The sequence below is a fragment of the Brachycentrus maculatus genome, unplaced genomic scaffold, assembly GCF_059751285.1.
Source record: "Brachycentrus maculatus isolate JH-2025_06_01 unplaced genomic scaffold, ASM5975128v1 h1tg000345l, whole genome shotgun sequence".
In the NCBI taxonomy this organism is placed as follows: Eukaryota; Metazoa; Arthropoda; class Insecta; order Trichoptera; family Brachycentridae; genus Brachycentrus; species Brachycentrus maculatus.
The window spans coordinates 892094-904437 of record NW_028281094.1 but is presented as its reverse complement, the minus strand read 5'-3'; positions in this window follow the sequence as shown (position 1 = coordinate 904437).

Sequence of the window (12344 nt, the reverse complement as noted above, 5' to 3'; positions counted from 1 at the left end):
GAGTGTCCATGTTTAGAGTACTCCTAAAAATGTGAAAGATTTTGTTAACCTCGGAAGCAGGATCTCTTGAGATTGCTAGTCACATACACCAGGCAAGACTTGCGTTTAACAGTAAATCAGTGATCTTCCAGTCAAATAACATAGATCTGAAACTACGCAAACTTCTTGTCAAAACGTATGTATGGAGTGTGCTACTACATGGCTGCGAGACATGGTGCCTATCTGAAAGAGATAAAAATAGGCTTAATGCGTTCGAGATATGGACCCATAGAATAATGGTTGGGATATCCTGGAGAGACCACATCTCGAACGTTGAGGTACTACGATTAATCAAAGAAAGAAAGCACCTATTCGTAACTATCTACAAGAGACGCGCCGAATGGATCGGTCACGTGTTGAGACAAGAGGGTTTCCTGCACATAATAATAGAGAGGACGATCGAGGGAATATACGCCAGAGGACCCCCACGCCGCGAATACCTAAGCGACTTATACGAGCACATGGGCTGCTCGACGTATGAGGAGCTGAAGAGGGTTTCGGAAAATTTACTAGAATGGCGAAGGAGATGTCATCTGTTGCTGTAGAATAATCCGCAGGATTGAGACCAGAGAGAGATATAAACGTTATAACATAGTATTATCTGCCATATGTTGGTTAAGTGATCTTTTTACACACATGTGTAAAGTAATCGCTTAACGAGATTATAAAATATATGTATTTATGAATATATATTTTTAATATTATTACGACACCTTTGACTGAAAATTTTAAATAATATTTCATTCCTTGTGTTTCCAATATTACGCTACGTAGGTGTATTGCTAGAATACGTCCGTATCGTTTTACTCCTGATGTAATTATCCTAGGGTTTCACTTGCCTAAACCAGTGCTCCTTAAATATTTCATTATTTTATTTTTAATATTATGTCAGCCCGAAAATTCTCGATTCGTTTTCTTTTTTTCCTTTTTTTTATTTATTAGGAATATTAACAGTTACAAATACAAAACAATTAACACAAAGCCAATTACAGGTCCTTACAAATAGATACACGATATATAAATACCTTAATTTGCAAACAAACACACTCACACACACATACGCTTATATGGACACACTACACACACACACACACACACACACACGCACACGCACACGCACACGCACACGCACACGCACACGCACACGCACACGCACACGCACACGCACACGCACACACACATATTATGCACAATTAACTATTATTCGGAGAGCAAGCGCCGTACACTACTGAGGTTAATCTCTAACAAGTCTACGTTACTTAATTGCCCTCTTTATGTTGTTTTCTTAAATGACCTCTTCATCTTCCTGACTTCATCCCAACTTATCGTCTTTGTAGACTGTTGGGATCAGCTCTCCTAGTTCCCAGGTTGTAGGTCCTTCTATCATTTACAACGTCACCTAGGTCATGTTATCTTTCTGTAGCATCACAACATGATCATACAATCGCCATACTTATACAATCTACCTTATAAAGTTTAAGTTTATCAAATTATGTATTTTAGTCAAATTACGACATTTTGAGCATCCCTGGTAGAAGCTTTAGTACCGTGGGCTTTAATTTGAGGCTAAAAGAACCCCTATAATTATGTCCCGAAAGGAAATAGTTTTCCTGAAATATTAAACCGGAAGTATTGCTCAGCAGTCCATAAGACTGACCATTTTGAAAGAAAACGCTCTTGTTTAATTTCACGTTATTTGATATTTGTACCTGTTTGTCTTTAAATACCAGAATATTTTTATTGGACCTTTTTAAAAGGAATTTTGAATATATCATCGTGTCTTATATTGGATGGTATCTGAGCATCCCAGGGCTTACGACCTGCCATTTGGCTGGCATAAGTGATCATTTTATATACTTATGTAACAATCACCATTTTATCCATGATTGAATATGCATATTACATTACTTTTTGAAAGATCTAGGTGTATATATGCACTGCTCCTTTCGTATGTTAGTTATAATTAAAGACGTAGAATTTTATTGCTGTTTTTTTATTTATTTAAATAGTAGCCATTTTCAAAAAAAAATGGCTGATAAGATTAACTATCTATCAAATCTAAGGTGTTATTATTTATTTGAATTTGTAAATCGGTATGTAGTATTAAATAACCAAGGAAGTTGTCGTGTATATTAAAAATCATTATAATCATTATGATCTCACAAAGTATATTAAGAAAATCATATGAAAAAACCTTTTGTAAATTCTATTTCATTTATTTATTCTGTAAATCAAATTGAATTATTGATACTCATGTACTTTTAAACGTAAAAGGCTTAATAATAATAAAAAAACCCTTATCCACACCCCAATGGTGCATAGGGCACTGCCTCATATAAACGCAGTGTTATCTTGATCGTTTACACATGAAGGAAAGGTGATCAGCCCTCCGCTTCAGGTACCAGTCCAGGGTAATATTGAATAAATATGACAGTGAAAAAATCACTTATATTTATTTTACCCCCCTTGGGAATCGAACCCGGGACCTCCAGAACGGTAGCCGAGCGTGCTGACCATTACACTACGGAGGCGGACAAAAAGGCTTAGTAAGATATTATGTTTTGATCAAGTGAAATAGTAAAACTAAAAAGCAAGGATAAAAATGAAGTGGAAAATAAATGTATAAGGTCTGTGCAAATTACAAAAAGAGTACTCTTCATTTTATCAGACAATTTATTATAATATTATATCTATTAATACTGTATGTATTACCCGTATTTCAATATTGGAAATATGACGTTGAATGAAGAAAAACCAGAAAACGACTAGAGGTATATAATAAAGGTGAGAAAAGATATTCTATAATTCTTGCAATGAAATCATTTTTTCTCACATCGAATAGGAAACTCCAATACTTCCTTATTTACTTTTCTCTTTGAAAATTCAGATCCGGTGTTGGAAATTTACGATATATTGACTTGAATATAATTTAAAGGGTAAATTTTATATTAAATTATATGAAAGGCATATAAGATTTTTATGTTATGACCAAGGAAACTGGGTTAAAAAATAAATTTGTTCACCTTTACTTTACAGAGTTTCGGAATATAACGCGAAGGCAAGGTAGAATAAATTGAGCCCATTTTTAAGTAAAATTATTTTCTTCGCTTACAAAAATATGTAGATAAAGAAGGATATATTTATTTTAACATACATTAGAAAAGGTCGTTTTATCGTGATATTGCTGAAAGTTTTATTCATGGGTTTCTTTCTAAATTACTCTCACATAACACAAGAAAGCACCCCCTAGCAAAGCACATAAATTAAAATTAACACACTTTATGGTAACGTAAATAGAACTTCTTCTTTCTTCTTCTAACCCTTATTCGCACCCAATGGTGCATAGGGCACTGCATCGTATAAACGCAGTGTTTACTTGACCGTTACTTGCATGACGGCAAGGTGATCACTCCTGCGCTGCAGGGACCAATCCAGAGAAATATTAAATACAATTACAGTGTAAAAATCACTAATATTTATTTTTACCCCCTCTCCCAGGGAATTGAACCCGAAACTTCCAGCATGGTAGCTAAACATGCTAACCATTACACCACGGATGCGGACAGGAAATACAAGATCCAAAACACAGAAACACTACAAACAATATCTACCTTTTTTGTTCAAAAAGAACTTTGATTATGATGCAATAAAGTTATACAACCTGCTTCCACCATCCATAAAGTCATTAAAAATAGAAACTTAATATAAACAAGGTATTCATAAATGGATAATGGAAGTGTATCACATTTGATTGCATAAACAATGTATGTACTTCCACGCATTAGGAATGGTACCAGGAATCTATTGAGCACTAGTTAAACTTTAGGTGTTAGCCTTTTGCATGACTAAAAACACAAGTATTTGATTTCTTATATTCAAAATCGTTTTGTCTTATTATATTCAGTTTCCAATACGTAGAAATCTAAATGAAATGTAGAATTAATGAATAATTTTATTAAATGGATGTTATGACGATTGAAGCTACGGAAAGAGTGATGCAATTTCCCATAGATATTTATTGTTGTCCTTAGGTATAAATAGGGTGGCGCAAAATAATCACCCTATTGGAAGATTTTATAATTTTTGCAAATGGCGTCGTACGTTAATCATATTTGTGGAGGTTCTCACTGAAAGGTACATTTCCAATATTACACATATATTTTTTTATTTCTTTAAATGCAAATCGGTTCTGTTTACTGTATTCTATCGAAATCTTAAATACAGTTGAGACAAAACGTGACCGATCCTGTGTTAAACCAATATGAAATCATTAAATCGCATCAAAACGTAACAATTTTACAAGCTAGAATTCCTGATTACTTAAAATCATTTATAATGGAAATGTAACGTTTTGGTAAGGACTTCCACACTTGATATTTGTAAATTAGACAGCTGCATTATACAAACAAATTTAGAGTAGTGCAAAATGAATCATTCAATTTTAATTTTGAATAACTTTTTACTGAATTTAAAAAAAAATGATTTTGAGTGATGGTAAACTTTTTTTGGACCTTTACATTTTTTTTCTATTAAGAGTAAAATATTATATCTCTCAAGTGGCTGCCGCCAGTGTTGATACTTATTTGTGTCTGTATATCAATATTTTTGTAAACTGCAGCTGTCTAAATTACAAATGGCCAATATGATTGATTTAAGATGCTATTTGCAAAAATTATAACATCTTCCGATGGAGTGATTACTTTTGCGCCACCCTGTACAATACAATGTAATTACATATTCCATAATCGATACATCGAATATAACGCTAATGATTTTATTATTCGAAAATGATTAATGAAAAACAGCTGATGCAACGTAAAACCTTTATTGCTACACGTTAAATTCTTATCTTCTTGAATGATTCGTTTATTTTCCATAGTGTATCATTCAATTTAGGTACATTTATCAATCAAGCATTCATTACAATTCATTATGTAAATCATTATCGTGTCGTTTATTGACTACAAACTCTGAAATAGTAATAAAAATACTGTAAGAGGTCACAGATAAAGGGGTTCGGTTATTTTATCATTATTTTATTATTTATAGCCCAATATACGATAATTCGCAGCTTAATTTTCTCTACACCTAGGTAACATTTGACGTAATTGATTTTTTTGTTAAAAAAAACATTTTTCTTTTGAAAAAAAAAATCTTTGAAATAAATATATCGTAGTCATACAGGAGAAAGTGACCGAGTGCATTTTTTACAAAAAATTCATCATTGACTATTTTATATTTTACTAGCTTAATATTGCCCTGAAAAAAATCCCAATGGATTTTAAACTTAGAAGTATAATGTATTATATTGACATGTTAAAAATGACTAACTAAATTGGTGTTTATTTTCTTGCCAAGCAAAAGTGACATAAATGGCTCTCCTGAACATTTTACATTTTGGTAGTTGGTCACTTTCTCCTGTAATGTCACGACTACCATATATGGTTTTGAAAAGAAAAGAGTTATTGATAAACAAGGAGTTACAAGAACTTTAACTATTTTTTTAATATTTATTCTAATAAACTGAAAATCCAACATGTACCTACTCTTACCCGTTTTTTTAACCTAATTTTTTTATTGTAAAAAATCTTATATACGATGTTAATAATAATCGGAGGGCATGTTTGACTAGATGTATGGACGTGAACGAAAGCTAGGAGTGTTTGTCAGGACAGATTAATGTGTCGTTCCATCCTCGCTGCCTACCCCTGCAGAGAAACAGCATGATGGTAGTAGTAATAGTAGAATTTCTTAACATCGCCATCATAGTTTATAACATAGATTATAGGTACATGTTTAAGTACATTTTCGGTTCAAACTTAAGTCAATTTCTGACCCTAGCCAAGTGGGAATTTCGCATTTCCTTGAGACATCAACCGAACGCCGTATATTACAAAAGGGTTTAATCCCAGACAGGAAATGAACATCCACTTACCCACAGAGATCTTGCTAATTAAAATGAATAGTCGGAATCTTGCCAGACCCGGATTTACCCGGGAAAAGGCCCTAGAATTGTTCACCGTAAAAATCTATATTCTTCTCACCCTTATCCGCATAGGTGCATACGGCAATGCATCATATAAACGTAGTGTTATCTTGATCGCTAACCCGTGAAGGAAAGATGAGCAGCCCAGCGCTTCAGATACCAATCCAGGGTAATATTTAATAAACATTAGAGTGAAAAAAAAAAACACTTTTTTATTTAACCCCTTAGGAATCGAACCTGGGACTTCCAGTACGGTAACCGAGCGTGCTGACCATTACACTACGGAGACACATTATTCACATAATGTTTGAGTACCTACCATATGTCCAAATCCTTGAGTATGTTCAATGTTTTGGACGGCATTGTGGTTTCATCCATTTTTTTTAATTTTTCATTATTTCACTACCATTGTGAAATTCAACATATTAGACAGACGCCGTGGCGTAGTTGGGTAGACGCTCGACTACGAAATTGGCGTCGCGGGTTCGATTTCCGCCAATTGCAAAGTAAAATCAAGAAAGATTTATTTCAAATTGGTCTGGGTATTTGTGATCTATTTTTCACATTTACCTTCCCTATCCTTACTATCCTGCCTGCAGACAAGGCTCTAAAAGTAGAGTCTTGCGAGTTATTCCTTTTATAAAATGTAAGCATTTGTGTTCCTTTTTTTTCTTCATTTAACTAAACTGAGCTACAGCAACGTAGGGGAGAGTGCCCATGAGTGGGACAGAGGATGAATGGGACAATCGTCCTCCAGCCCAAACTATTGTAACAAAAAAATATAAAAAAATACCCAACATTAACGTTACAATATTAGACAGATTAATCTTCAAACCACAGTTCTCGACTGACAATGAAGCGAGTAAAACGTGTAACAATTTTTTTGCGTCAAAAAGTAAATTATATACTGTAATTTGATTATGTTTGCACATATAAGTTATGATAAGTGCTCCAATTGATATATACAATTATTTAAGTCGGTTCTCTCCGTATATTATAAAGTAAGTTTCATCAAATTTACTTTAGTATAAATGTATCTATTTTTCTAAAAATCACGCATTTCCTTGAATGGGACGCGTCCAGTGATCATGAATGGGACGGTCCCACTCAAAAGGAAACTTGTCCCATTCGTGACGAATACATTTTATTTACATTAAAAATCGTTTGTACTCGTTTGTATTACACGTATTGTAAACATTATATTGTTTTTAGGTTATAATGCCAAGAACACGCATAACCAACGTTCAAATTGAAGCTGCTGTAGAAGAGGTTTTAAATAAAAAGTAAAATATTAGGTCGGTTGCAAAGATATATGCAATAGGAAAATCTTCTCTTTATAGACATGTTAAACAAGTAAAGGCTGATATTTCCAGGGGTTAGATATTTTTATATACACCTAGCATAGGAATAACAGAGCCTATCAGCGGAAGCTAAACTGGCAGGGCACAACGGAGTCCTGGTTCTAACTCTAATGTATGGAAGTGAAACATGGAGTTGGCAAAGGAAGGATAAAAGTAGACTGAATGCAGTCAAAATGCGATCTCTCAGAAGAATGTGCGACAAAACGATCTATGATAGATGTTCGAATAGTGAAATAAGGAAGGAATGCAAAGCTGAGACAAGCATTATCGATGAAATTAAGAAAGGTGTGCTGAGATGGTTTAGACATGTAGAACGAATGAGTGAAGAAAGGACGGTAAAATAAATTTATGAGGCGAATGAAAAACATGGCACCATCAGGAATGCCAAATACTTAAAAGTAGTCAGGTTAGGAGTCGTAATAATCAGCGGGTATGTATGAGGAGATGCATGAACGTGGAAGGGGCGAAGAATGTTTGCAAAGACAGAGTGGTGTGGCGTTCTATTCTTTCTGCTTACCACTGCAGAGAAGCGGCGTGATGGTTCGTTAGTTTTTTTAGTTAGTTTACTCTGAAGCAAGAAGAAATGCTTTCCACGTATTTAAATTCAGCTGGAAGAATATGTTATACAGTACAGAAAAAAATTAGAAAAGGGAAATCAAGTATAATCTCTGACACTCCAGAAAAGGACAAGTTTTTGAAAATACAATTATTGAAGAATGGAAAAGGAAAACCTATAGATAGTCCAAAAAATAAGCCCAACGCTAAAAGAGTTTAAAAAAACTCATAGAAGAGATTTCAATGAGTGATAACAGAGATATCAGTTCAGATAAATCAGTTGAAATAGAAGGTGTATCACTGACAAAAACAAAATGAAAGGAGGATAATAAGTGTCACATATGTGAAGGAGAAGTGTTATGCAATGGCTCAAACGTAAATTATGTGGCCCATGAAAATTGTGGAATATTAAGATATCTGAACTTTTTTTTGCCAAAAATGTTGAATAAAATTTCTTTTGCATGCGTCGACGTATTACACGAAAGTGCCTACCAATTATTTTTGTTTTAAAATATAATTTTTCCATCGATCTTGCATTTTTATTGATGTCCCATTCATGGTATACTGGTGTCCCACTCATGGGAGGGTGTTTATGAATGGGACATTTTAGGACATTATTTGAAATCGATTTTTCAGTCAGTTAAGTTAATTTTTTTAGAAAACAAAGTATGGCATATTTGTAGCTAAAAGATTGAATAAAGAGAAACCACGTTTACTTTTTATGATTTATTTTACGGAGAAAAACTAGAGAGGCAAAATCAAAAACGTCCCATCCATGGGCACTCTCCCCTACTCGTATGACCAAGTACAGTTAGTTTATTATACGGATATTTGTGCAGAAAATTTAGTTCATATTCGTTTTCCCGGTATCATTTGGGTAAGTGCAATTTTTATCAGTTGGTAGTCGTGAATTTAAATTTTACATCCCATTTAGTTCCAAGACAGATCCGACCCTGATTTATAATAATACGTACCTACTCACAGAGTGTTCTAATATGTGAACGTTTTCCAATATCAGGTTGATCACCTATACACATTATACATCCACGTGTTATGAAGAAACGGATACATTCATATTTCAAATAAGTACCCACCCATATACATTATACATATTATATTGTAAATAGGTGCATACACACATTGAAAATAATATTCTCTGCGGTTCTGAGTAGGTACCTGATGACATGCATATTAATTTTACATTAACTCGTAAATACATTAATCAAACTGCAAGTTATGCAGACACACATGCAGACCAATTAACATGTTAATATGTGAATTGATACTGACGCCACTTCTAGACATATTAGCTCAAGTACGTACACAAAAATTTTAAAATTATTATAATTTTTCCATCAAATTATACAAAAATAACAATAATTTTCGTTAATTTATAAAGCCCCATTTTCGTAAAATACTATCTCAAGGGCGCTTCACTGTGATCAATTTTTGGAAAATGAATTTGTGGAAATGATTTGGCGAACATGTTTGTTTTCAGTTTTTTTTTCTAAATATTCTAACTGCTGACGGAAGAGCATTCTATGCCATCGGTTCCGCAACAGCAAGGGCACACTCGATAAATTTAGTGTTTTTTTACGAGCTGGTAAGATTAATTTACTCATGGCATTGTAGTAGCCGATCGAAGCGTGAGACATCTATCAACCAATTCGTCTGAAATGCATAACTCTTTTAGATATCTGGAGCCGTATTATGTATTGAATTTTGTATATTAAACGCATTGTTCACTTTGTGCTATGGTAATATAATATCTTCTTTATCATTCCTCGTTCACTTGAACGATGAATGATAAGGAGAGTGTTATATTATGTATTAATTTATCGTAGCCAGAGTTTATACTCTACTCTTTTGGGAAAGTGTAACCAGAGCAGTTAGTGTAGTAGTGGAGTGATATGACTGAATTTCAAAATTCCAGAAATCAGTCTCGCTGCAGCGTTTAACTCCGATTACACAGTCGAGCGATTTTATTGTTCGGTAAATCCATAATATACCTTTAAAATAATCGATTCACTGTAAATGCTTTATCAATTCATGGATGACATAAACTGCGAAATTCTTGCGAATGCTCTTCAATTTATAATTTAATTTCAATTTTATTCAACAAATATATATATATATATATATATATATATATATATATATATATATATATATATATATATATATATATATATATATATATATATATATATATATATATATATATATATATATATATATATATATATATATATATATATATATATATTTATATTTATATGTACATAACAAACAATATTCAAGACAAATATATTAAAAGTAAACAAGAAGACTTAAAGGTGTAGAAGAATCCCGCTTCTGAAAACTCCTTCGGATACATGGAACACATTAATATCCAATGTAATAATGTTCAACATAGCGGTAGCTCTTCCTACAGGCATAACCATTGGCAGGTTTACTCTTGATTCGTCTTAGTTAATAAAAACGTTTTAAATGTTTGTTTCAATACTTCTGTTATTTTTATATGTGCATTTGCAAATAACCCAATGCCGATGGTTGAAACGTTAAACATTTCAAGTACAATATATATTTTTTTAAATTGGAAATAATTACAAAAAAATTAAATACAATAATGACATCTTAGAAAAAGTAACAGGCTATTCCGGAACTCAAATTCAGTATGCGTCGCCTTCGGATGTCGCGTCCGCTGCTATGCCTATTGAGCTACGCAGTATGTTGACCGCTGAAGAATACTCAGAAATGAAAAAAAATGTACAATATATTTTCATAATTATTTACATTCATTTCTATAATATATTTAATACAAAGGTGTAAAAAACGATAAGAGAATAATTAGATTAAACTTCATCGGAGAATACGAATTTTGCTTTTAACATCGTCATAATCGTATGCAGATAAACTGTCAATCATGGGTAGAATTGGTGAATGTTACACGTGTGTAAAGTCATCACTGAAACCTGCCTATGGCGATTGTAAGCCCTGTGAATGCCCAGACTTCCATATTATTTTTAATCTATATTGAGATGTCAAAAATAATTGTCAAAAAGAGCTCCTAATTGGAGATAATCCAGATTTGTGGACAAGTATTTAGACACACTTAAAATGTTGTTAAAAGTATAATTTCAATAAAAAAATTAATTAGTATCCTATTTACATGTATAAATGACGTTATTTCCATATGATTTCATCAATTTTAGATAGTGGATGACATTTTTAACTTAGCAAGAGAAAAACATTATTTAAACATTTTTTTAAATTTAATTTTTTGGATAATCGAGTTGTAAATGATAATAATTACCTTCTTTTTCATCTCCAATAAACAGATAGGTGAGTACCTACCTAAAAAAAAGTGGGTACCTACCCTAAATTGAGTACATTCTGCCTAGTGAGGTACCTAGTGAGTCTATTCGAAAAAGAGTAAAACTTAAGGCTGAACCAAATTAATATATCATTTTATTATTGCGTTTAATATTTTCAAAAACCCCTTGAGTGTACTTGACTATTTTATTTTATATTTTTTTTGTTATTGTTGATTTGTTGATAAAATAATTTTTTACTCTTATATTGCAATACCTTGACGCATTGCGTCAGAGCTAGTATGTCAATATATTCGGATTACTTCGATAGATTTAGGTCTACTACTTAGGCAGTGCTATTTTTAGGCCATAAATTATTATGACAGCAGGCCCTATTATTCAAATAGGTATCTAGTATCTATTTGCATTTACTTGTACGTAAAATATTTATTTTAATAGTTTTTTAGGCACATTTGAAATCTGACGCAAAACGTTGTTTTTATTACAAACAGTTAATTTTATGAAGGAACGTATTTTTACTTTTTTGGGTGACTTGCATGATTTTATTATGCAAATTAATGTTAATTTAAACTAATTCATTTTGTATCACTCGCGGAACGATAAGCACTTATTCGACATACATATATCATATATTTATTGATCGTTTTAAATACTGAAGTAACATTACTTTTTATAAAGCAGATATTATAATCAAGGTGGCGAAACTAATGGACTTTGTCTCATCAAAATTATCGATTTTAATAAAATAAAAAATAAAACTCATTTTTTCAAAAAAAAAAATGCAAAATATGTATATGCGCATTATTAAATAAATATACGTTTTACTTCTATACCTCTATCTCACATTCTTATTTTATTTTCTTTTATTAGTTTGTATTATTTGAACCTAAAGATATGAAGAAAAAAAAACACACTTCAAATCACATTCAAATTCAAAATTCCCGCACATTTTTTTAACATTTAACAGGTACCTACCCTGTCTTATGATGTGCCTTCTATATAATGACAGATTGAACTTTTCTATTTTAGTGTCGACTACGGTCTTGTGGAATCATATTAATTTTAATA